Here is a 25,489-nt window from a genome sequence, read left to right as displayed (position 1 = left end):
TTGCACATTCCATGGGTTTGGAAGAATGTATAACAACACGACCCACCATTACAGTATCTTACACAATAGTTTCACTGCTCTAAAAGTCCTGTGTGCTCCACTTCTTTGCCACCCCTCCCCACTAAGATTTTTCTGTTTTACAACTGTACTATTCGCATGCTTCCATTCATAGGTACTCTTACCTGTTTTGAAGCTCCTTGGTGTGTATTTTGCTTTGTGATGCTCATAGCAATCCTGTGAGGCGTTGAAGACAGTGGCAGCTGGACGACCTGACTTGGAAGACAGGGACCCCTGATTCACCAGAGGTTAACACTCCAGGTAGAGGCGAAGCTAGGACTAGGACTTGGGGGGAGGCTCCAGGCTTCGGTGTGACTGCTCTTTTCAGGGGCTTATGCCGCCTCTGCTTTGACAGTTGACTCAGAGACCTGCTTCTGCTTCTCTCTCTGGGTCTACCATGCCCTGCCTTTGACAGGTGTTTGTTTGTTTGTTTGTTTGTTTTTTTAATTCCCCTGGGTGGTCAGTATTCATGTCAGGGAAAATGTAAACATCTCTATGTTGCTTCCTGGCTCATGCCGTATTTTCTTACAGTGCATTGCCAATTCCTGTTTTTCTTCTGGAAAATTCTTTATTACCAACTGACCTTGGTACTGATCCATTCCATTAAAAAGAAAGGGGGGGGGGTAGTTTGTGCCTGGGTGGCTCAGTCGGTCAAGCGTCGACTTCGGCTCAGGTCATGATCTCATGGCTCATGAGTTTGAGCCCCGTGTTGGGCTCTGTGATGACAGCTCAGAGCCTGGAGCTTGCTGTGGATTCTGTGTCTCCCTTTCTCTCTGCCCCTCCCTTGCTCATGTTCTTTCTCTCTCAAAAATAAATAAAAACGTTAAAAAAATTAAAAAAAAAAACCACAACTACCTCACGCTCACTGGCATATACACAAAACCAGGGTTTTGTTATATTATCACCTAAAGCGAAACAATGGTAACTGTGTCTCAGGCTTTCCAGACATGGGGCTGGAGTATCTTTTAGTGTGCTTGGCAGAAAATGTGTTAAAAGCCACCAAAGGAGAATCCTAAAAGATTCAATAAAGTTTACACGTCGGCTGAGGGGTTGAATTTGGAAAGAAGTTTATGGAAACATGGAGCCATTGGCAGTGAAATTCTTCCTCTTGTGTTCAGGGGTAGTAGCAGCATGGCGGCTACTTAAGGCAAAGGACGTGGGTTCTGGAGTCAGATGCCTGAGTGTCATTCCTTGGCTCTACCTTTTCCTACCTGTGTGACCTTGGGCTCTGTTCTTTAGGTCTCAGTTTCCTTGTCTGGAAGATGAGGATACCTAGGTTGTAAAGTTAGGAGGAGGATTCAACAGACAAATACATATAACGTTCTCAGGACAAAGCCCGGCACATGGGAGGCTCCCAAAAAAGGAGAGCTATGATGGTGACCATAATGGTGGTGGTGATAACAATGTTGCGTAGGCATCAACCAACCCAGGCAAGGCTAAAGTGCAGAGAAGCACATCATATATTTTATTTATGTATTTTTTTTTTGAGAGAGAGAGAGACAAAGCATGAGTGGGGGAGGAGCAGAGAGAGAGGGAGACACAGGATCCGAAGCAGGTTCCAGGCTCTGAGCTGTCAGCACAGAGCCTGACGTGGGGCTTGAACTCATGAACCACAAGATCATGACCTGAGCCGAAGTCGGTCGCTTAACAGACTGAGCCACCCAGGCACCCCGAGAAGCACATCATGTATTTTAAAGAGCCCTACCAATGCTACCTATTAGCATCTGTGAATGGTGATCCTTTGGGAGAGAATTATTTTCTGTCGTAGAAATAGCCAGAGCGATTCCAAAGGAGGGGCAGGGTCAACATCCTTGAAACAGCCCCCAGTGACATGAGACCAGACTTTCCTCAAAAGAACTCAGTGCCTCCAGGCTGGATGTGGTACTACAGGTGGGGAGCAAACCCCAACTCACATGTTTGCATTGGCTCGCATCCGAGGTTCTTCTAAAGATTCCACTGGCAGTATCAATGTGGAATGATCCATGCTTGAGTTAATTCTAATCATAGAAACAAGAGGTTTTCAGTGTTAAGGTATTTAGACTTTGCAAGTTTTGTTTTTGCCCTGTTGGAAAAGGAGAAACAGACCCTGTAGACTGATACCTACTTGAGTAGAGCTTTGAGAAAGAAGCTAGAACGAATGTTTCTAAAGGGTTTGTGTCTCCTTTTTTTTTTTGCTGTTGCTGCTGTATTTGGGTTTGCTGATTGGCAGTTTTGAAGACAGACACACCACTGCACCTGCCAGAAAACAGAGCCACATGTTAAATGCTGATAGACATAACCTATCATGAAAAAGTTTGCTGAATCTGGGCTATAACATGCATATTTATGTAGTGTATTTATATGTACATATGAGTCCGTGACAACATTAGCTACCATCAAGTGGATGGTTTTGTTATCTCATTTAACACACACAATAACCTTGGGAAGTAGGTAACATTTTTATGCCCATTTTAGAGACAGGGAAACTGAAATTCAGAAAGAGTGCCATCCTTAGACGAGGGGCTCTATCCCGGATGCCACATGTCAGGGATGTGCTTTGCTTTGGAGTAACTCCCTTGAAATTTTCTAAGTCTTCTTGCGGTTCCAAGGAGCTATAGAGGTCAACAGTGCCACCTGGGCTAAGAGCTCTGCGCCCAAGTCAGACTGGGTGGGCCCCCTTCCTGGTCTCTGTTTCTCTTCCTGAGGTGTTCTCTAACCTTCCAGTGCGTGGTGGGGTTGACCAGATGCCCAAATGAGCTTCAGCACTAGAGCTTAATGAGTTGTCCTTGGCCCTGTGACCAGCCCTGATTTTGGCAGGACAGCCTGGTGAGCTGATCACTTCTCCTGACTGGTAAGTGTTAATAGGCTGCCAGAATCATGCTGACATGCTGATGTTGAGGGACTCAAGTTATTTACATTGACAGGATCCTCCCGACACACAAAATATTTCCCCCAAAGACCCTGTGCCTCCTAGATGGGTAGCCTTGCTTAGAGAAGTAAAGCAGTTCGACCAAAATCATCCAGCTGGGTAAGTGACAGGGCTGTTATTTGACCTCAGTCATGTCAGAGGTACTCACATATACATCTTTTATCTAAAATTTTTAAAAAATGTTTTTTCTTTCTTTCTTTCTTTCTTTCTTTCTTTCTTTCTTTCTTTCTTTCTTTCTTTTCTTTCTTTCTTTCTTTCTTTCTTTCTTTCTTTCTTTCTCCTTTTCTTTTCTTTCTTTCTTTCTTTCTTTCTTTCTTTCTTTCTTTCTTTCTTTCTTTCTTTCTTTCGAGAGACAGACTATGAGCAGGGGAGACACAGAGAGAGAGAGGGAGACACAGAATCCACAGCAGGCTCCAGGCTCTGAGCCGTCAGCACAGAGCCCAACATGGGGCTCAAACCCATGGACTGCGAGATCATGACCTGAGCTGAAGTCATACCCTCCACCAACTGAGTCACCCAGGAGCTCCACAATCTTTATTTTTTTACGATACTAGGAGTTGTGATCTGTATATGTACATTTTGCAAAGATGATCAATTTCCTCAGCAATCCTAATGTGTGCAGAATGATCAAACAAACCTTCCACAATGTTCTTCGGTCTCTGATCACCTTCCATGCTAGGCCTATCTTACATAAGGATATGACTTTAATAGCCTCCTCAGATTTATTTATGGGACACTGGGACTTCCCAGGAGTGAATTAGAGGCTTGGGATTCGTATTATGACACCAGCCTTTAAGCTGCTCATCACTGGGGTGGCCTGATCCTTGAGGGGATGTTCATGGATTGTTAGAAATAGCCCTCAGATCTTTAGCTGGAAGCGATACCACATCGGGGAACACAGCAAAGGCATTTCTAACGTCTGATGGAAGAGTCACCAAAGAGAGAGACAGGAAAAATAAGACAACCATTCTGCAAGGCATTCATGACTGTGGAATTTAAAAATTTCTGACATTTGTTTATTAAAGATTATAACTCACTTCAACAGCATACAGCATGAACCCCCTTTAGCCAGATAATAAGTACAGCATGTTCTTTATGATAACGTCAACCATAAAACTAGAAGACTTTACTATTTGTTATTTATCGGGTCGACTAGACAAATCATTTTTTTCTACATGCCAGGCTTGGAAAATTCCTTATTTTCTCTCTCCTTCTTATATATAAAAACAGCAGAGGGTGGGTAAGTTGATCTTAATGCACTTTGCACTGTAAAAGCAACATTAGTTGCCACTGGTGCTGAATCCAGAGCAGTGACAACATACGTACGTTTTTATTGCCCATTAGGTTTGTAGAAGGATCACCTTTAGCTCTTGCCAATGATGGAAATTGTTCTAGAAAGTTTTTTCCAATGTCTATCATAAATCCATTCCTTTTTCTTTATCTTCAACCATCATGCGTGGTCATACCAACACGCATTTCTTGCTTAGACGGTGTTAATAACCTCCTACAGAGTCCGCCCAACTTCCACTCTTGCCCCTTTAAAAGTCTGCTCTCTACACGGAAGTCAGGGTGATCATTTTACTATAAATCCGTTTGGAGTGCTCCCTTGCTCAGAACTCTCCAGCGGCTTCCTGATGCCCTCAGCATAAAACCAAACACCTTCTTGTGGCTATTTTGGATGTCTTCTGATGGCTTCTCTCTCCTCTCTGGATCTTAACACCTTCTTCCTGTCCCACTCTTGACTCTGGAGGCTTTGAGGCAGGTGCACCAATATGGCCAGCATTAATAGGCTCCTTTGCCCCCCACTTGCAGGCATGTTCAGCCAATGGGGAGCTTGGGCATGGGTAGGAGGGAGGTGGGAGAGCGTGGTCAGGGTACTGGTTTCCCAGGGTCCCCCTGACCCCAGCAGCATCCATCGAATGAAGGCCACAGCTCTTTCTAGGAGGTGTTTTTCATTCAGCTGCCTCCCTTGGGTCCTGGGAACCGCTCCCCACTCTGCCCCCAGCACTGGAGGTGGTCAAAGTGTCCTGCCATTCCTTTCCCTTTGGGTATTTTCTGTGCTTTGTGGTTCCTCTACCACACCCACATCGTTGTAAATATGCCTTTGATTGAAGTCTTCTTCATTCGCCAGATTTTCACATGCCTTCTGCACATGGCTAGCTTTCAGGTCCCCCGAAGTCTGGTACCTGCCTACCCCCCAACCTCACCCCAGGCTCGCTCAGTTGACTGTCCTTCAATTACACAGGACTGCCCTCCTTTCCACACCCACCCACACTCACCGGCTGTCTTCACTGCCTGGAGCCCCCTCCCACCTGAGCTGTGCATGCCTGGGCTCCATTCACGGGAGTATCAGTTTCACAGAAAGGCTTTCTCTGACCTTTTGAAGTAGCCCACTCCTTCCAAACACACTCTATGAATTTCTCGGTTCTGTTTTCTTTGTCTCTTACCATTTACCAAAATGATCTTATTTAGTGGTCTTTTTTTGTTTTTTTTTGGTCTCCACTACGGGAATGTGAGCAAGAATCTTGTCTCTCCTGTGCCCCCAGAGGAACCCCAGTGCCTAGAACACACTCCATAAATGGTTGCTAAGTATTTGTTGAATGAATCTGGATGGAATGTCTCATTCTACAGACAAGGAAGCTGAGATCCCTGGAAATGGACCTTCTCTGGGTCCTCACATGGGGACTTGAAACAGGGTTTCTGTGGCACAGGTCTGCCCTTACCAGTTCTTGAGTTCCTGTCTTATTTGTATCCTGTCTTATCTGTAGAAAGGCGCTCCTCTTCTTTTACTGTATATTTGCTGGGTATAAAATTTTTTTTTTTTAAGAGAGAGAGAGAGAGCACACACACGAGAGTGTGTGAGGAGCAGAGGTGGGGGGGGGAGAGACAGAGAGAGAGAGAATCTCAAGCAGGCTTCAAGCTGTCAGCACAGAGCCTGATGCAGGGCTTGAACTCATGAACTGGGAGATCATGACCTGAGCTGAAATCATGAGTCTGATGCTAACTGACTGAGCCACCCAGGCACCCCTGCTGGGTATGTATGTATTCTTAACACAATGAGTAATTTCCTCTAAAGCATGGATTTTCTACCCTTCATTTCCCCCTGTGTTTCTCTATTGTCTTGTTCTTTGACACATCCTATTTCCCGTGACTTCTTGTAGTTAGGAAGCACGAGTGAGAGCTGATGTTCAGATACTGACTGGGGGAAAACCATATTCACATGGGAGAGCAACAGGGGAAATCAAGACCTGAGAGGTCTTTGAGGAAATCAGGGCATCTGCGCACAAACAGTAATGGTCATACTTACCGCTACTTAATTGATGAGTATGCACTCTGGACCAAACATAGCATGAGGCACTTTACACATAATACATACATGGACATATAAATTCTTATCTATTCCTCATGTAGCAATCCTAAGACCTATACAGCTTCCTTCTTTCTTTAGGGGAAGGAGCTGACATGCAAGGAGGTTAGAAGGCTTCTGGGAATGTGGCATAGATTCTGACATGGGCCTCGTTCTCCCTACACCCTCTTCAAGTCTGGTGAGGCTCCTGGAAAGTCTGCAGGTAACTGAGACTCCAAAGTGAGGTGTGTGACAGCTATCACTCTGACTGGGAGTTCAGCCTGAGCTTGAGAAATCAGATATGGGTGAAGAAGTGACACTCAAGGAGTAGGGTCCGAAAGGGCCAATTTAGGGGCTGAAATTCGCTCTTGAATGCCAGAAGTCAGACACGGGGAGTCAAGGCTCATCATAAAGTTGGTGCTTTCTGGCCCTTTGATGGTCTGGCACCTTTCTTGTGCCTTTGAGAGTGTTCTTTGAAAATGACATGGAAAACACACACACACACACACACACACACACACACACACACACACACCACTTGATATTCAAGGAAGGTCTTTTTTCTGACTCAGCGATGGGAAGAATTTACTGTCTGGTCCCTCTCTAGGGGCAGAGGTAAGTTGGCCCTGAAACATGGGTCACTAGCTTTGGAGGCCTAATAAAGCAGCAAATCAGGACAGAGTTAGGGAGAAGCATTCAGAAGGTAGGAGCATCTGGCAGAAAGAGAGGAGGCCAAGCTGAGGGGTGTGTGGCCTTTGATTCCCAAACAGATGGCTTCAGACCATGGTAACTTTAGAGGTAATAACGCTTACTTGCAGCCCAAGATTAGGTATGAAATGTACTTCCTTGACCAGAGTCACATGCAAATGCCTTCTCTGTGCCCTAGAAGCATTTCTCTCCAGGTAGGAAAAGGGATGAATGGCTAGAAGGGTCAGGATGCTCCATCAAGGGAGACCAAAGGCAGGTTGAGGCAATGTCTAGCCATGAAATATTAATCTCCATGTTTCAAGCATCCCAAGGAAATTTCTTAATGTATTTCCATGCAAGAGATGTTGCGCAATTGACCCTAACAAAAAATACTTCTGCACTTTACTAAAGTCTACTTTTGAGCTATCCAATGTTTTCATCATAATATTTACTTCGGCGTAAATAGGCTAAATTCTCCAATTCTGATACAAAACAGAAAGATCACAGAATGAAAATAAATAGATGACATGGCTGTTTAAAGATAATGTAAAATGTTTTCTAGCAGCATAAATATTTGATTGTAAAACTTTCAATATGTTGTGTCTATTAACTAGTAATGGACAATATTTAAATAATTCAGCCAGCCAATGTGGGCCAGGATCACGGTGGGGGAGGACATGGTCAAGGCCCAGCCTGGCGAGATGCCAACTTACTGTCAAAGCACACCCCAAAGCCTGGCCCCAGACACTGTCCATTCCATCTGGAGCTCTTCGGTCAGGACCAAGCCACAGACAAGAGCAGAGGGTTAAACAGAACATGGGGACATTTGAAATTTTCCTGTCACCTTCCATTGCTAATTTGGTTTGCATAGACCTTCTATGCGTCATTCATATTTGGACCTTCAGACGTTCAATTCAGTCGGTACTCTTTGGCATGGTTCTTTGATTTTTGTGTTTGTTGGCAGGGGATGGGGGTGATGTTTCTGGAATACCATCAGGACTTGTGGAATTATCTGAAAATCCACTCACCCCATTGGTATCCCTAACTCTCTACATGTATAATCTGGCAAAGAGCATTAGATTTACAGTCAAGAGCTGTCATTTGTGAATTACAATTTGGGAAACCTTTTCAGCCACTTGAGTTTGGGCAGTTCTCTGAACCTCTCTGGGCCTCACTTTCATCACTGTAAAATGGGACTAGTGAGATGCGGCCTGGCTATTTCACTGGGTGGTAATGAACATCAAAAAAGAAAATGAGACAGAACTGAAAGTATAGATGTCCCTAAAGGACTGGCTTCATTTGAGAGAGCACTGTATTCATTTCAGAACATACCCCTCTTTGCACGTGCTCTAATGTATGTCTCACGCTGAGCCTCACACATTATAAATCTCTTTACAAGTTTGCAGATTGATTGAATGAGGATTGTCGGCTGCCAGGCGGCCCTCTTCCCCACTCAGCTCTGCAAGGAATATGCTCCAAGAGTAGGAGTTTCCCAGAGTGATATCCTGCAATCTCTCCAGAATCCTTGGATGTCTGCCCTCACCACCACCACCCCGCCCCCTGCCCCCTGCCTGGTGGCCATCATGGGTTCCAGGGTGGGTTCTAAAGCAGTAAAATCCAGAAATCTGAAATCAACAGGAGACAAGGATCTGCTGATCTGTTATTCAAAATAACTGGGAAGTCAGTAATTTTATAAAGCAGTGCAAATAACGCACAGTAATAATCCTCTGTGTTCATTTGCTTGGCCTGGGACTTTTTGGGGAGCAGGGGGTGGTAAAAGACGTGTGCAAAGAGTATAAACTTGAACGTACGTGCCTTGTGAGGTACTGTTTGGCGACACCATCTGTGCAATGCTAAGCATACGGTAGGCAATAAGAAAATATTTATTGAATGAATGAATGAAACACCTACCATATTTTACTCAGCCTAAGATGCACATTTTCCCATTTTGCACTATCACCAAAGAAGTAATGCTTCTTAAAAATCAATGGACTGTCACATGGTAATTGACATTGTTTTTCTTTTTTGTGCATACAATAATGATTTATCATATAATCAGCAGTCTTAAATTTGATGATCTATGGTAAGGAAGGATCGAAGGGAAGATTTATTTAAGTGGTAGAATATAGGACCGAATTTCTTGAGTCATCGGAAGAGGAAAGTTTCTTTGTGGAACAGGCTAGGCTCCCCCTTTAGAGAGAGACTGGGACTGAGGTTGGTTGGCAGAAGAGAAGGCCAACCTGGAGATAAATGTAAGGAGCTTTCAAGTGTGAACAAAGAAAGACGCAGAGACAGAAGTGATTAAAATATGTTTCGGGGCTATTGGAAAGGTGAATGTTCCCAGAGAGTTCATATGGAAAATATACAACATAAGCCTGTAAATAAAGGTAGGATCACGGAGGATTGTACAGAGCTTGGAATAACAGGCTGGAAAGTTTGGATTTCTTCTTGGGTATAACCTTAGAGCCAAAGAGTGACATACTAAAAATAGTGTTCTAAGAGGATTAATCTGTGCAGGGTGGACTGAAGTGTGTGGGACTGGAGACAGGGAGGGCAGTTAGGGGATTATTTCTGTAATCCAGCAGAGGTATAATGACAGACTATAGTAGGGTTGTAGAGAGAGCAAAGGTGTGGATGAGGGAATTTTGAAGACACTGGTTAACGATGTCTCTTAAGTTCTACACCATCATTTATTTAACTCTTTCTATATGCCAGGCAGAATTGTTCTAAATACTTTTAAGCAACATCTCACTTAGTATTCTTATGGGACTTATAATATTCTCCATTACTTTCTTATTATCTCTTATTACTTTCCCCATTTTATACCAAGGAAACAGCAACAGATAGATACACAACCTCGTGCCATTAAATACTTCTTGCCTTGAGTTCTTTAATGTTAGTGTTACTATCCCTGTGTTTTCTGTTTTCTCCTGCAAGTTACAACTTTGTACATCTTTTTAGTTTAACTTTTCATGCCATGGTGTTTTAGGTACTTATCTAATAAACATACACAATCTGGATTTTCAATCTGATTCCATTTCAGAGTCTTTGTTAATGGGGGAGGTTTAACCCATTAATATTTATTGTGATAAATTATTTGTGAACATTACTTCTTTCATCTTGTTTTATGTTTTCTGCTTCTCTATGACTCCATAATGATTTTCTCTTTAAAAAATTTTGTATGCATTATATGATAACTTGAATGTAAATTAAAAAAAAATAAAATTTAAAAAATCTAAAAAAATAAAATAAAAAAGCATTCATCTCATAACTAAAAAAATTTTTTTAATGTTTATTTTTGAGAGAGAGAGAGAGAGAGAGAGAGAATGAGCAGGGGAGGGGCAGGGAGAGAGAGGGAGACAGAATCTGAAGCAGGTTCTATGCTCTGAGCTGTCAGCACAGATCCCGATGTGGGGCTCAAACTCATGAGCTGTGAGATCACGACCTTAGCTGAAGTCAGACTGAGCCACCCACGTGCCCCATAATTTTCTCTTTATGTTTTTCTTTCCTATAGTGATTTTCAAATTTTATATCTTAGCCTTTTATTACTACCTTCTCTCTTTAAAAAAGCAATTGAACATGTATTTCTCTGTTAATGTCCTGGACTTCCATTTACATGTTCCCTATGTTAAGAACAATCTTCTCCTTTTTATCACCTAGACATTCTGCAAGAACTTAGATAAATGGTGCTCCTGGGAACCCCTCTCTGATTCAAACTAGATTATAAATTAGCCTCTGCTACTCTCCCTCTTCTAGCTTTTGTTAAAATGACCAGGAATATTAAATCCAGTAGAAGATAATTAGGCTTTATTTACTTTTCCATGATACAGTATTTTTTGGCAAGAATTGTTCTTATATTTGCACTCGGTTTCAAAATCACTTTAACAAAAACTATGAAACTGTAGTCTAAATATTACTGTTTTTATTACCACCACTTATTTGTATATTGCCTTCTTCAATCTTGCATTATCTCTATTTTATTTATTTGTTTTTCTCTGGTCTACTTTGCAGGGATGGGTGCACTGGTATAGTTTTAAAGCCTGAATGTTGAAGAACATTTCTGTCACTATATTTTCTCATCCAAAAGCTGTAAACTTGACCTCTAGTTTTTGATGTTGTAAAGGAGAAGTTTGATGTAGAATTGACTTTTTTTCTTTTGTGGGTAGTTTTTAAATAGTATCTGAGTGCTTATGGGATTTTCTCCCCACTAGTTCGATTAAAAAAAATACAAAGAAGTTATGTCTTGATGTGTGTCTCCATTCATTAGATGTGAAACTTGGTAAAAAGACTCGTGTCTTTTTTGTAGTTCAGGAATAATTTTTTTCTTTTATTTCTTTTCAGTATTAATCTTTTGAACATTCTGATCTCTCTTTCTGGAATTCTTGTTCCACAGAAATACTGGAGCTTCTGGGTCATTCCTCCCATGCTTGTCATCTTTTTAACACTTTATCATGTTTCTCTCCTATTCTCCAAGTTATGGGGAAGCTTTTGGAACTTGTACTATAATTACATTAATTTGCTCTGCACGGCATATATTTTACTTTAAAATGCATTTATCATTTTTTAATTGCCAGTAAGTATTTTCTAACATCAGATTGCTTCCTTTTCAGGACTAGCCTCATAAATGTAAAATCCTCTAAAGAGTACTGAAAATACACCTTAGAGATTAGGTTGCCTATGATTATTTCAGTAACTGTTACTGAAAGGAGGGGCATTTCCTTTGATTTATCAGTTCAATTCCCTTTTTGGAGATTGTTGAACATTTTCTTACATCTGCCACCTTTCCCCCATGATCATTCTAAGAGATGGTTTGTCCAGTAGTGAGAGTTGAGATGGGTTCTATCAAGGATTTTGTGTATCGATACTAAAATGTTGCAGGTCCAGATGAAGGGAAACGGGAAATGTTTAGATGTATAGATCTCCAGTTTGCCAAATTAGAGAACCAGTAGCTTATAGGGAGTAAGGAAGGACTTTGAGCCAGACACAACTATGGCAAGAAGGAAGCTGGCCAGGACAACACAGCATCACTTCCCCTTCCCATTATTAACAGGTGTGTTGGTGAGATTTGCCTGTTTGAATCGCTTCCCAGCCCTGTGTTCAGTGACACCACAGTGCTAACTTGAAATATATGGAGGTGGGGATGGTCACACCACAGAAATTGACAAACACTACAAATCGTGGCTTTCCCTTTGCCTGACCTACAGTTGTTAAACATTTACCAGTGTACAATGCTCTTAGAAAATATATTTTGTTTTTCATTTTCCTGGGTCCAATGTCTAAATCTGTCTTGAAAAAATTGAAGATGAAGCCTGACTTTGGTGTATGTACACATCCCCCTGTTATGGGCTAAACTGTATTCTCTCAAGATTCATATGTTAAAGCCTAACTCTCAGTACTTCAGAATGTGATGGTCTTTGGAGAAGGTGATTACATCAAACAAGGCTGATGTAGTGGGCCCTAATCCAACCAGCTGGTGTCCTTGTAAGAACAGGAGGTTAGGGGGCAGCTGGGTGGCCCAGTAGGTTGAGCATCTGACTTTGGCTCAGGTCATGAACTCACAGTTCGTGGTTTTGAGCCCTATGTTGGGCTCTGTGCTGACCACTCAGAGCCTGGAGCCTGCTTCGGGTTCCGTGTCTCCCTCTCTCTTTGCCCCTCCCCCGACTCTGTCTGTCTGTCTCTCTCAAAAATAAACATTAAAAAAATTAAAAAAAAAAAAAACAAGAGAAGGTTAGGGGGCACCTGGGTGGTTCAGTTGGTTGAGCGTCTGACTCTTGATTTTGGCTCAGGTCATGATCCTAGGGTCATGGGATCAAGCCCTCCATCAGGATCTGTGCTGAGTGTGGAGCTTGCTTAAGATTCTCTCTCTCTCTCTCTCTCTCTCTCTCTCTCTCTCTCCTTCTGCCCCCTCCCCTACTTGTGCATGTGTGCTATCTAAAATTAAAGAAAAAAATGTATGTATAAAAAGAAGAGATTAGGACATGCAGAGAGACACCAGGGGCATATATGCACAAAAGGAAGACCAAGTGGAGACACAGGGAGAAGGTGGCCACCTACAAGCCAAGGAGAGAGGCCTCAGAAGAAACCAACTCTGTGGCCACCTGAATCTTAGACTTCTGGTGTCCAGAACTGTGAGAGAGTAAATGTCTGTTGTTTCAGCCCCCTGGCCTGTCGTATTTTGTTGTAACAGCCCCAGCAAACTCAGACACTCCCTCTGATAATCTATACTATCTCCTATTCCCCCCTGCCTTCTTCCTCACTGGAGTGTCACCTCTAAGACCTAACAGAATGGCACAGAATCATGGCACGCAGCTGCTTCCTACTTATCAGCTTCCATGTTGAGTGGGTGATGTCAAAGAGTTCAGACTCAGGGGTCAGGTCAGTGCTCCTTCATAGCACGAAACTACTGACATCTCCCCTCCTCTTGTCTTCCTACACTTGGCTTTAGAGTTCTTGTTTACATAGACAGTCTGGCAAGAAAGTGAATGGACGGGGGGATGCATCATACATAGGCAAGAATGCAAGCCAAAGGCCAGAGGCGATGGGTTCAGAGATGTTGGAGGGTAGAGTTATCTTGAAATAAGAAACACAGGACTTTTTTTTTCTCCCCTGAAGGGAACTTCCTTTTTCCAAAATACGGTATTTTACAGGACTACGAAACTGGAGGGCTCCAGATAAAACCCCAAAGTTGGCAATGTTAATTACAAAGACATGCCCGGTTCACTCAGCTTCTCATTCTGTTGTACCTAAATACATCGAAATTATGTCATTGGGTGATGCTATGTTACTTCCATTTCTCATAGGAAATTAGAGAATTCAGGCCTCTTGATTATATTTAGAAAGTGGGCAAATAATAACTTTGTAAATGATTGAGGAATTATGATTAGTTAAGAACATTTGTACTCAACCTCTTTAATATGGCTAAAAAAAGACTTGTCACACTGACTTATCCTTGGCTCAGTTTCTAGACACAGAGATTTTCCGCTACTGAGATGACAAGGCGTGGGGATTCGTTATAGTGGATTCTTCAAATATACGCATAGTAGCATGATATATAGGAAACCCATTCCCTCAACAAATGCTTGCCTATTGTCCGCTAAGCACTGAGGACACAAAGATAAATGAGAGACAGACTGTCCTCAAGCAGTTATGAGGTGAGTGAACAGCCCCTTCCAGTCCACCACAGGTTAGAACAGCAGTTCTATCATACATGCCGTTTGCTTGGAGAAATCATTTAACTTCTTTGAATGTCAATTTGCTTATCTGCCAAATGGGATTACTGAATCCTTTCTGACCAGTTCCTGGGTTATTCCTGAGGATCAACTTAGATAAAGTAATTGAGAGTTAAGACTATGTTGATGGTCAACTCCTGGCTTTCTCAGATCCCATCGTGGAGACAGAAACATGGCACCCATTGGCTTAACGCTTCCAGTTACAATGGTCCTCCTGTTTGCCGTGGATGACTTTGGTCAACGTTGGTCTACTAGAGCATGTGAACTCAGAAAACAATGGTTGAGGGTGGCTTCACTTCCTGCTCCTTCCTCTCCCCATGTCCCCTGTCCAGCTCTGTCACCACTTCTGCCATCACCATCTAATGGTGGCACAGAAGAGCATGGGTTTTGAGTCTGAGGGACAGAGAGGATACATGTTGTTTTTCTTTTGTGTGACAATTTATTAACTTCCCTTTCATCTACTGGAGATGTTTGGATGAAGGAAAAGTGACCTACCAGTAAATCACTAAATTTAATCAATAAATCACTTGACAGAAGCCAGATGCACCCACAAGGGGCTAGATGAACCCTCAAGACCGCCAGGCACTCCTGGGAGTTCTCATGGTAACTGAATTTTGTAGTTGAGGGAAAGCCAGGATAGGTTATGTGCCCCAAATCAGATAGGTCTGTTGGACTCCAAGTTTCAGCCCCGTCCACACTACTGAAACTGCCTCACTGTTGCCTCCAAGTGGCTCATTACTTTTCAGAAGTAGGGTATTCAAGGAAGTCTGGTTTCCGGGTCTAGAACAGAGCATTGCCCACCCGCCATTTTCTGCCCCTCCTATTTTGGGCCCATACTTTGAACCGTATGCAGACAGACACCTCTTTACCCCAATTCCTGGTCATTCCTCACTCTGGAGCAGTCCAACGTTAGGATGAGGGAGGAGAGCTAGTACTGAAAAGCCAAGGTCTCTACATTCTAAGTTCCAATTCTGTGCAAACTTGCCTTGTGACCTTGGCCAAGATGCTTCTCAACCAGATCTTTGTTTCCTAAGAAACGTCTGCGAAGTGAGGAAGGTCGAGTTGGGTTTCCTGTTCAAGAGTGGCAGACACTCAGCCGCAGCCCCCATGACCTCCTTCCACCCGGTGGCCTTTCCTGGACAGCTGTGCGGCTCGTCCACAGACTTGCTGGTGGGCAGGAGAGAAAGCGGCCGGCATGCTTCTCAATTCCCTTTCGCCCGTGAGTTGGCAAATCCTCAGAGAATAAGAACCCCTTTTCGTGTAACTCTAATCAAAACACGCTTTGAAGGGGGTGTCTGTTGCCAAAAAATTTATATTTATCCCAAGAAAAATTAGAAACTATTTTTGGATTATCTGCACATGACGGGCCTGCCTTACTGCAGATAAACAGGAATTACTTGCATGCAAAGCCCCGTGCTGCTCAGAACACGCGTCGCCCTCCTCCCCAGCTCTGCCCTTGTTAATGGAGGCTGCCCCATTGCCCTGGGGCTGCCTCTCTCCCTGGCAGCTCCAAGTGGGATAAGATTAGGGGTGGGGGCTCCATGCAGATGTGGCTCTGAAACGTGTCTCTGCTACTTCCCAGCTTTGTAGCTTTGGGCAAGTGTATAGCCTCTGTGAGCCTCAGCTTGTTCATCTGTAAAATGGGGATAAAGAACTCATCGCAAGGTGGCTGTCAGGATTCACAGGAGAAAAACAAACAAACCAACAAACCAGTATTGTTTTATGGTCTGCATTCCATCACGGCTATCTCCCTGGTCTCCCCAGCTCTGGTTTTGGCTCGGAACGAGGAGTGTTTACCCTGCTTACATTTAGGGACAGGGCTGAGAAATTAAGGAAAAGTTAACTTAAGGCTCCAGGTGTTTTGGCCAGACAGGTCTACCTCCAGACAGGGAAGTGGCTGTGGACAGGCTATTGCAGAGCAGGAGAAGTCAGATGGCCCTGGGAGCCAGGTATCTGTCCCAGGCCTAGAGGACAGACAAGGAAGGATGGCAAATGTTGGGGGATGGGTCTGCTAGCAATTTAGATTTCAAACCTCACAACGCCCTGCCAGCCCAGTAAATGTGTACGGAGGCTGAATGTGGCCCTTAGAGCTCCGGTTTGTAACTCTGACTCCAGAGGAACATGTTGGTGTCTCAGAGGGGCGCCTGGGTGGCTCAGTCGGTTAAGCGTGACTCTTGATGTCAGCTCAGGTCATGATCTCACGGTCCGTGGGTTCAAGGCCCACATCCAGCTGCACACTGACAGTGCGGAGCCTGCTTGGGATTCTGTCTCTACCCCCCACCCCCTCTCTTTCCCCCTCCCCTGCTCACTCTCTCTCAAAATAAATAAACATTAAAAAAAAACCGTCTCAGAAAAAAAAAATTCACCTCTCCTGGAAACAGGTTCTTCCTTTCTTCACTCGGGGTTTCTGGCCTTTCCTAGAGGTACCATTCCTTTGCCAGCATCTACTGAGCACCCATGTTGCACAAATACCATGGACGAGAGAAAAAGATGCACAAGAGTGGATGTAGCCAATCACATTTGAAGTAAAGCTTCTAGAGACGGGAATAGCATTTCAAGATGCTTTTACGCGTGTGTTCTTGTATACGCTAATATGCTACCGTGATAGTGTTGCAATCGGCTAAAGAAATAGAAAGAAGTGACTTCCGTCTGGGGTGGAGGGAGGGGCTGGTGCAGGAGAGCTGGGTGGAGGCGTCACAGGAGCCCCCTGAAGGGTTCTGCCAGGCAGCATGTGGGGAGACGGTTATGGATTTTGCTGGTCTCACGTCTGTTTACTCTCTCTCCCCTACTGGAAGGCTGGAAGCTCCTTCAAAGAGGGGGCTGTATCCTCTGTTTGGTTTTCCTGATTTCCTTGACACTCCGTAACACCTATCTCAGTTTCTTGCTATTTAGGAATCATCTGGCCATTGAGAAAATGAGATTCCAGATTCCCCTATCAGCGAGAAGCAAACAGTCTGAGGCATTTGGGGGAACGGAGATAAAGTCCGCAAGATTGGCGTTGGGTCTGAAGGAGCCTGCGGATTTGTGGCGGCTGACAGATGCCGTCTCGCCCCTGATAGTGGCACATGGGGACTTCCTCCTCGGCCGTAAAGAGAATGGCAGGCACCCCAGTCCCTAATGGTCCCTAATCACAGCTATTTCGGGACGACTAAGAAGCAAGACCTCACACGTTAGGATCTCACCGGGAAGCACTGGGTCAGATTACCAGCAGCCAAAAGGATGAAGCGCGTTGATTTAGCTGGAGAGGGATGCACCCAGGCTCGTTTGGCAAACACACACACACACACACACACACACACACACACACACACAGTGAGACGCTGTCATCCCTTTGCCGAAGTTTCCAGTCTTGTTGCACTGGGTCATGTTGATGATCTCTTCAGCCTGCTTAAGGGCGGGTGAGGATGAAACCAGGGAGGGGGAGTCCCGTTTCCCAAACACCTGTTATCTGCCAGACGCGGAACGAAATTCCTTGCCTGCATCAGCTCGTGTACTCCTCACAGTGCTCCAGGATGAGATGGAGGACAGGCATCATTGTTCTCACTTTGCACTGGAGGAAAACATCTTGCCTTGCCTCGGACCACACTTTCAGTGAATTGTGGGGCTGAGCCTCCAACTTGGGTTTGCCCACCATATAAGCTTTCTATGCTACCGAGCTGTCTCCTCATTCTCAGTAAGGTTCCCCAGGAAACCGACCTACACATCGTGAGGTGTGGATATAGGAGGCTTACTGGGTGCGGCTTAGGAATAAATCCTACAGGGAGTGAGAAAAGCAGGCAGCATGGGGGCAGGGGGCAGTTACCCTGACGTGGGACCAGTAGACCCCAGCCGGGGATCAGGGTGACGAAGTCTTGCCTGGGGGTGATATGTAAGGGGTGCCAGAAAACTCAGCAGGCAAGATACGTAAGGTTTTAAGGCAGCATTTAAATAGCTTTAAACTAATATTAAAAAGAATAATCCACGATGCACAAAGTTTGAACGAAGTCTGAATTTCACCGTGCATCTATAGGACTGAACTTTAGTCTCCTCACCCTAATCCTGGCCCTGTTGAGGTCAGCCTGGGTTTGCAATTTTGCTAACTATCATGGATGTTTTTTGCATTACGTAAGGAAAACGGCGCATTAAAACTGCATACACCCTGATTCCTGAGATCTTTGGCACCCCCTTAAATATGGTACCCAAGACGAACCAAGGCTTCCTCTCTTTACTCCTGGTCCTGAACCCCAGCCCGCTCTGGAATGGGGGTGCTCCTCCAAAGCTGTCCTGCCTTGAGAGGCCTTTTCATCCCCCCTGTCTCCAAGGAGCAGGCAGTGAACACACGGGCCCCTTGGGAGCGTATGAAACCATGGGCAATTCTGTTCAGCCAGGAGCAAATGCCTGGATGATATGCAGCTGAGATCCCACCGGCCCCCAATGCTCCCAGGAGCTGGGGGGGTCCGGATGTCCCATCACTGTATCCACTCTACTCCTCAGCACAGCTTAACTCAAACCCAGGCCTTTCCCTGACCGCGTCTTCCGAACCAGAAGCAAAGCCTGTGATTAGATTAGAACTTTGCGGGCAGAGAAGTGATTTACAGTGTATCATCTACAAAACAACATTTTCCCAATACAGTCGAGTCTCCTCAAGGCAGACGTTCAGGTTGGAAACATCCCTCCATCTAGTCGAGAAGTCACTGTGTGCCGTTTCCACCTGCAGACATCCAGCCGCTACTGAGGCTGGAGTGTTCGCCCCGCAGGGTTTACCGGCTTGGCCGAAACTTCTAGGTTTCGACAGCGATGGGATCAGCATCGGCCTCCGACCCCACTGTGCACGTCCCCACTGAGGACTAGCTGCGTTTCCATTGATCTTCAACACGTTCTCTCAGCGCTGGTTTCTGCTGAACCCTAAGTGCTGAGATCCAAGTCGGGATGTGTTCCTCTCGCTGTATCCCGCCAGGGACTCCATCGGCTTAGGACAGGAACGTGGACGTGAACTGATCAAAGTGCCAGGCCAGGTGTGTTGACGGCAGGTGTGGGCAGAGAACTCCTGGATGTTCCTATTGGACATGGGGCACCAGGCCCCCCGGGGACAGGACACCAGGTCACATAGGTTGGGAGGGTTAGGCCGGGCTCATCCCTGGGTGAGGGGCGATGAGCTGAGCTGGGCATTCAGAGGTGCTCTACCAAGAGCCAGTGGTGTGAGTGGAGTGTGGGCAGCTCGACTCGGAAGGGGACTCGGATTGGGACTCGGAAGGGGACTCAGAATGGGACTCGGAATGGGCGCTCTGTGGGCTCTCAGCCCCGTCTGGCTGCTATAAACAGAACAGTGTATAGACCGAGGGGCTTAGACACAACAGAGACTTATTTCACACAGTTCTGGAGGCTGTGAAGTCCCAGATCAAGGCACTGGAAGATTCCATATCTGAATCGCCTTCTCGCTGCGTCCCGACATGGCCGAAGGACCCTCCTTTCTGCAGGCACTGAGGCCATTTGTGCGGGCTCTGCCCTCGTGACCTGACCACCCCAACGCCCGGCCTCCCATCAGGAGTCAGCTGTCAACACATGAATCCTGAAGGGATACAAATAGTCAGTCTGCAGTATGGGGGTCAGAGCTGGGACACTCAGCTTTCCCAAGCCCTCCCTCACACCCGCATCATGGCAGACCCTGGAGCCTGGCTGATGGGGTTCAAATCCCGGCTCCTCTCCCAGCTAGCTGTGTTGACTTTAGGCAGGTTACTCAACCTATCTGTGCTTCATGTCTTTGCGGAGAGTAACAATATAGGCCAGTGATTAAAACAATTACAGGGGCGCCTGGGTGGCTCAGTCGGTTAAGCGGCCGACTTCGGCTCAGGTCATGATCTCGCGGTCCGTGAGTTCGAGCCCCGCGTCGGGCTCTGGGCTGACAGCTCAGAGCCTGGAGCCTGTTTCACATTCTGTGTCTTCCTCTCTCTGACCCTCCCCCGTTCACGCTATGTCTCTGTCTCAAAAATAAATAAACGTTAAAAAAAAAATAAAACAATTACAAAAGCTCCCTCTTCTCCGTTTACTCCCTTCCCTCTTTTTTCCCTCCTCTTTGTCTTTCCCTTTGCTGATTCTCATATGAAGCTGACCTCTATGGTTTGATTTTATTATTTAAAGTCCGGTGTCCCTCTGTGCTTAAGATCAGGTAAGGGAAAGTTCCCACATTCTTCTTCGTTTTCAATGGTTTTTTTTCGTTAGTTGATGGTCTCTGGGTGAGACTTTCCCATGGCTGTGTGGCTGCAAATAGAAAACTTGTTTCCCACCCGTGACCTCTGCTCTCATTACCTCATCATTAAGCCTCTATTCGCTTGTTCTGGACCCTAAAGCCTCCTAGACTAGGCTTCATGTGGCAAGGCCAAGTACACGAGGACCCTTCAGGCCATAATAAAAATGGTTCTCCTTTCCATGAGAAACCCTGCATCCATTTTGACATGACTTCAGGAGGGTACAGATTGGTTCTTTTTTTAAAAAGCTATTTTTGCCTGTGGAACACACCATTTCCACAAATAATGAGTTGTATCCAAAACGCCGCTCCAGGCAGAGGCAGACTCTGGGCTTGCCAGACAGTAACTCTTGCCTCTCCCGGTTCTTCTGTCTTTCGTGGTTTGTCGACGTGGAAGGCAAAGTTCAGCAGCTCCCGGGGGCACATCTAAAACATGCCACTCAGCACCGCAAACTTAAAACTCAGTCAAACCCCAGGAAGGAACCAAATAGACCATTTTTTAAAAAAAATCTAGGGGCGCCTGGGTGGCGCAGTCGGTTAAGTGTCCGACTTCAGCCAGGTCACGATCTCGCGGTCCGTGAGTTCGAGCCCCGCGTCAGGCTCTGGGCTGATGGCTCGGAGCCTGGAGCCTGTTTCTGATTCTGTGTCTCCCTCTCTCTCTGCCCCTCCCCCGTTCATGCTCTGCCTCTCTCTGTCCCAAAAATAAATTAAAAAAAAAAAAAAAATCCAGTTACTGTCGAGGGTAAGGACTGGTGATTGACAGAGAGCCACGTAAAGTTGCTAAAGCGAAAACAACTTGTGAAAAATGGTGCTACATTCAGATCCGCCAGAGCCCGGAAGCTCCTTTTCCTTCTGCAAAAAAGCAGAGTTATGAAGCAGTCCCCGTCAAAAAGAAGACACTATTGGTTAAGGAGCGGAACGGAGCCCATTTAAAGAATATCGCTGCGGCTCTAGGATTCGTCCGGAGAAAACAGAAACGGGTGGACCGAAGTTCAATAAATCATGATTGTGTATTTAAAAAATTTTTTTTTAATGTTTTTATTTATTTATTTATTTATTTATTTATTTATTTATTTATTATTTATTTATTTTTTTAAAAAAATTTTTTAACGTTTTTATTTATTTTTGAGACAGAGAGAGACAGAGCATGAACGGGGGAGGGTCAGAGAGAGAGGGAGACACAGAATCGGAAGCAGGCTCCAGGCTCTGAGCCATGAGCCCAGAGCCTGACGCGGGGCTCGAACTCACGGACCGCGAGATCGTGACCTGAGCTGAAGTCGGACGCTTAACCGACCAAGCCACCCAGGCGCCCCTGTTTTTATTTATTTTTGAGAGTGAGACAAAGTGCCAGCAGGGGAGGGGCAGAGAGAGACAGGGAGACACAGAATCTGAAGTCTGTCAGCACAGAGCCTGACGCAGGGCTCGAACCCACAAACTGTGAGATCATGACCCGAGCTGAAGTTGGACGCTTAACTTACTGAGCCACCCAGGCGCCCCAGGATTGTGTATTTTAAAGCCTAAACCTTCAGCAGTTTCAGGCATTGCTATTAATGTTAGCCCTGAGTTAGGGAAATGATTGATCTGATAGGGAACAGAATGGATCTGTGGCTAATGCTGAAGCGGCAATGAGAAGAGAAGGTTCATCTATCCTTTAGTCTGTTCGTCTATCCATCCACCCATCCATCCATCAATCCATCATCCATCTATCCATCCTTCATCCACCTATCCATCCATCCATCTGTCCATCCACCCATCTATCCATCCATCATCCATCTATCCTTCATCCATCTATCCATCCATCTGTCCATCCATCCATCCATCCATACATCCATCCATCCATCATCCATATGCCCACCCACTGGAAACTCACTGGCATGTGCCAGTTGTGGTCATCGGTGATACGTATATGAAAAGTCAATCACAACACAGGCAAACAGTGACAAGCAGTATGATGAACCAAGGTGCAGGCAGCTTAAGCTGAACAAAGAAAGCCCACATCTGCTCGGAGGAGTCAGTTTTACAGAGAAGACAGGTTTTGTGCTGAAATATTGAAGCAAAGCAGGAGTTTACCAGATTCGCGGTGCTTCTCTCTACCCGGGATGCCTTCTCCCCTTGTCCCCTGGTAGACTTGGAGGCACAGGATAACCCTGTGTGTGTGGCCTGGGGGTGGGTGTCTGCATTGCTGAAGTATAGACCACCAGGGCAGCAGTTTTAAGGAGCACAGACCTTTTTGAGAATCTGCTGAGCGTCCTGCTCCCACTGCAAATACGCAAGTACACACAACTTGACATGCAGTTTCCAGAGGTTTCTGAACCTATTTATGCACATCAGGTTACATGCCTCTGGGCATAAGGGTGAGGAGGGGGAGGTGGAAAAACCCAAGATGAAGACACTTTCCTTCCAGGACATCAAGAATCTGCCTACTGGAGGGGCGCCTGGGTGGCTCAGTCGGTTAAGCATCTGACTTCAGCTCACGGTTCATGAGTTCGAGCCCCGCGTCAGGCTCTGTGCTGACAGCTCAGAGCCTGGAGCCTGCTTTGGATTCTGTTTCTCTCTCTCTCTCTCTCTCTCTGCCCCTTCCCCACTTGTGCTCTCTCTTTCTCTCAAAAATAAAGCTTGTGTTCTCTCTCAAAAATAAACATTAAAAAAAAGAATCTGCCTACTGGAGGGAGTGCGAAGTAGGAAGGGTCTCAAAACAAAACCCTAAAAAAGTTGAGCTCAGAAACAGAGGCTTATAAAGTGGTCAGGGACGGGGAGGGGGGAAGTAGGGAGCGATGGTTGTAAGATAAATAAGATAGGAGAATTTAATGTATAACACGACGACTGTGTGGATAATGTTGTATTGCACTGCTGAAAAGTGCTAAGAGAATAGAACTTACATGTTCTCACCAACAAATCATAAATAAATGAGAGGGATGTGTTACTTAACTGGATGGGGTGAATCCCTTTCACAACATACACGTCTATCAAATGATCACATTGTATACATTAAATATCTCACTATTATGTTCGTCAATTATACCTCGATAAAGCTGGGGGGAGAGAAAAAAAAAAAACACTTAAAAAACCCTACCGGGGCCGTATTATTAGAGTTTGTTGTTGACAGTGGCTTCACTCAATGGTTTTGTGACCAGCATGCATTTCCTTCCAGAGCATATAAATAATGGACACAGTTATTCCCAAATAACTCCTTCATTTTCATCATTATAGGTTTTGGTGTGAAAGAACCCCTTTGAGTACCATGTATTAAAAACTGAAAGGGGGGCACCTGGCTGGCTCGGTCGGTGGAGTGTGTGACTCTTGATCTCGGGTTGTGAGTTCGAGCCCCACGTTGGGTGTGGAGATTCCTTAAAAATAAAATAAAACCTTAAAGAAAAAGTCACTTGAAGACTCCACATCATTTTGAGACTGTACCATGGGCTTTCTTGGCTTATTCGTTTCTGGAAAAAGCACAAGAGAAGACTCTTACCTGCATTTTAAAGACTAAGCACTAACCGTTTATTACAGGTCACGAGTTCAGCGTATCCTTTTCAAACATGCAGATTATTTTTTATGTCCAGTGGTGAGCAAACACTCATCCAGCCTTTTCCAGGCTACAACGCGGACTTCAGGCGAGCTGCGGCCGCTGGAAGATAAGAAAAGGCACATTGTAGGCTCGATATATGAAAGAGACCCCTGGGCACCCAACTCTCAGCCTCTGTTGTGGCTGATAATTGCCACATGACCATACTCTGGCCGATGAGACAGAATGGAAGTGTCATCTAGGATTCCTGGGACATCGTCCAAAAGAGAAGAACCACACTTCCCCCACTTTCTCTCTCCTCCTACTTGGGATGCAGTTGTAATGGATGGTAGCCTGGCAGCTCTCTAGGACCATGAGGTGAATCTGGAGACTAGAAGCCATACGCTCAAAGTGGCAGAGGAAACCATCAAGGTCTAGGTCCCTGATGACATTGTGGTGCTGCCCCACCAGCTGTAAGCCTCCCCCTGGCCCCCTGGCCACTAGGATGAGGGTTTTTTTAGTTTTAGCAGCAAAACCCGATTCTCACTGAGACATCATTCGCCCTCCTCTGCCAGCAGAGATCTGTCCCTATGCCTAGGGAGACAATTCCTTCAGCTCTATGTTTTTTGTTGAAGTAATCATCCATGGTTTATCTTCCTGACTGGCAGCTGTCAGAGCATATCAGGCATTCCACAAGGCAATGGCATCAGAAGGTCGTGGGTCATTAGCCCGATGGAAAGTTCCAGATGGCTCAGTTCAAATATGGCTGCAGCGTTGCCGCTGTAAGATCTAAGAGAATCTCCAAAGCTCTGCCTTTGATCCACCAGTTGTCAAAAATCTTCTCTTTCTACCTGGCCTACTGAATAATGGATCTCGACAGGATCGACTCCTCCCTCTTCTGTAAATATTCTGGATGTGAGAAGCACAGCCCATTTTGTTTCCCAGTTATTATCTGACTCTTATAGTATTTGACTTTTCTGTGTCAAAAAACAAACAGAGAACAAACATTAAGCTGTAGCCAGGTCTGCAAAAAAAAAAAAAAAAAATTTCCCTCTTACCCTGAATGTTTTTCCAGTGACTCCTTTTGGAATGTTATTTTGAACTTACAAAGGTTCTTGAAAAAAAAAAAAACCCTAGTATATTTCTTTTAAGCATCCCTTGAGAAAGTCAGATTTAAACTTAGCCAACGCGTTGGCTTTTTAAAAGCACTTTCTTAAAATAGTCAATGTAAATCTTGGTGGGAAATCTTTAGGTGCCCCGAGTGGACAGAAATAGAAAATGTTAATGGAAATGCCATTTGTGAAGACACTGTGACGGCCCCATTCAATGGGCCCAATCAGAAAAGACGGGAATTTGCAAGCTATTCCAGTGTGAGTCTTTAGGAGCCCTGGAGAGGGGAGAAAAATAGGAAGCCGGTGGAAAAGACTAAGAGAGCAGACGATCATAAAGCTGTTTGGACAGACATGACTCCTAGGTGTGCACACTGATGCATTACTAAGTCATGGTTATTTGCTAACCCTTTTAAGTGAATCACCCT

At 45.2% G+C, this 25,489-nt stretch overlaps 1 long non-coding RNA gene across 1 annotated transcript; it reads right to left on the bottom strand.

Annotated features, from left to right (window-relative positions):
- Window positions 1-1,695: 1,695 nt before the first annotated feature.
- Window positions 1,696-24,069, bottom strand: LOC122233600. Its single transcript, XR_006211231.1, has 3 exons — window positions 23,920-24,069; window positions 2,162-2,292; window positions 1,696-2,054 (listed from the first exon to the last, which is right to left on the bottom strand). It is a non-coding gene; the product is annotated as an uncharacterized LOC122233600 (long non-coding RNA).
- Window positions 24,070-25,489: the final 1,420 nt, after the last annotated feature.

Source organism: Panthera tigris, chromosome E1, assembly GCF_018350195.1.
Source record: "Panthera tigris isolate Pti1 chromosome E1, P.tigris_Pti1_mat1.1, whole genome shotgun sequence".
NCBI lineage: Eukaryota > Metazoa > Chordata > Mammalia > Carnivora > Felidae > Panthera > Panthera tigris.
Note: the sequence above shows the minus strand (reverse complement) of the source record. Positions and strands in the feature narration are given on the sequence as shown.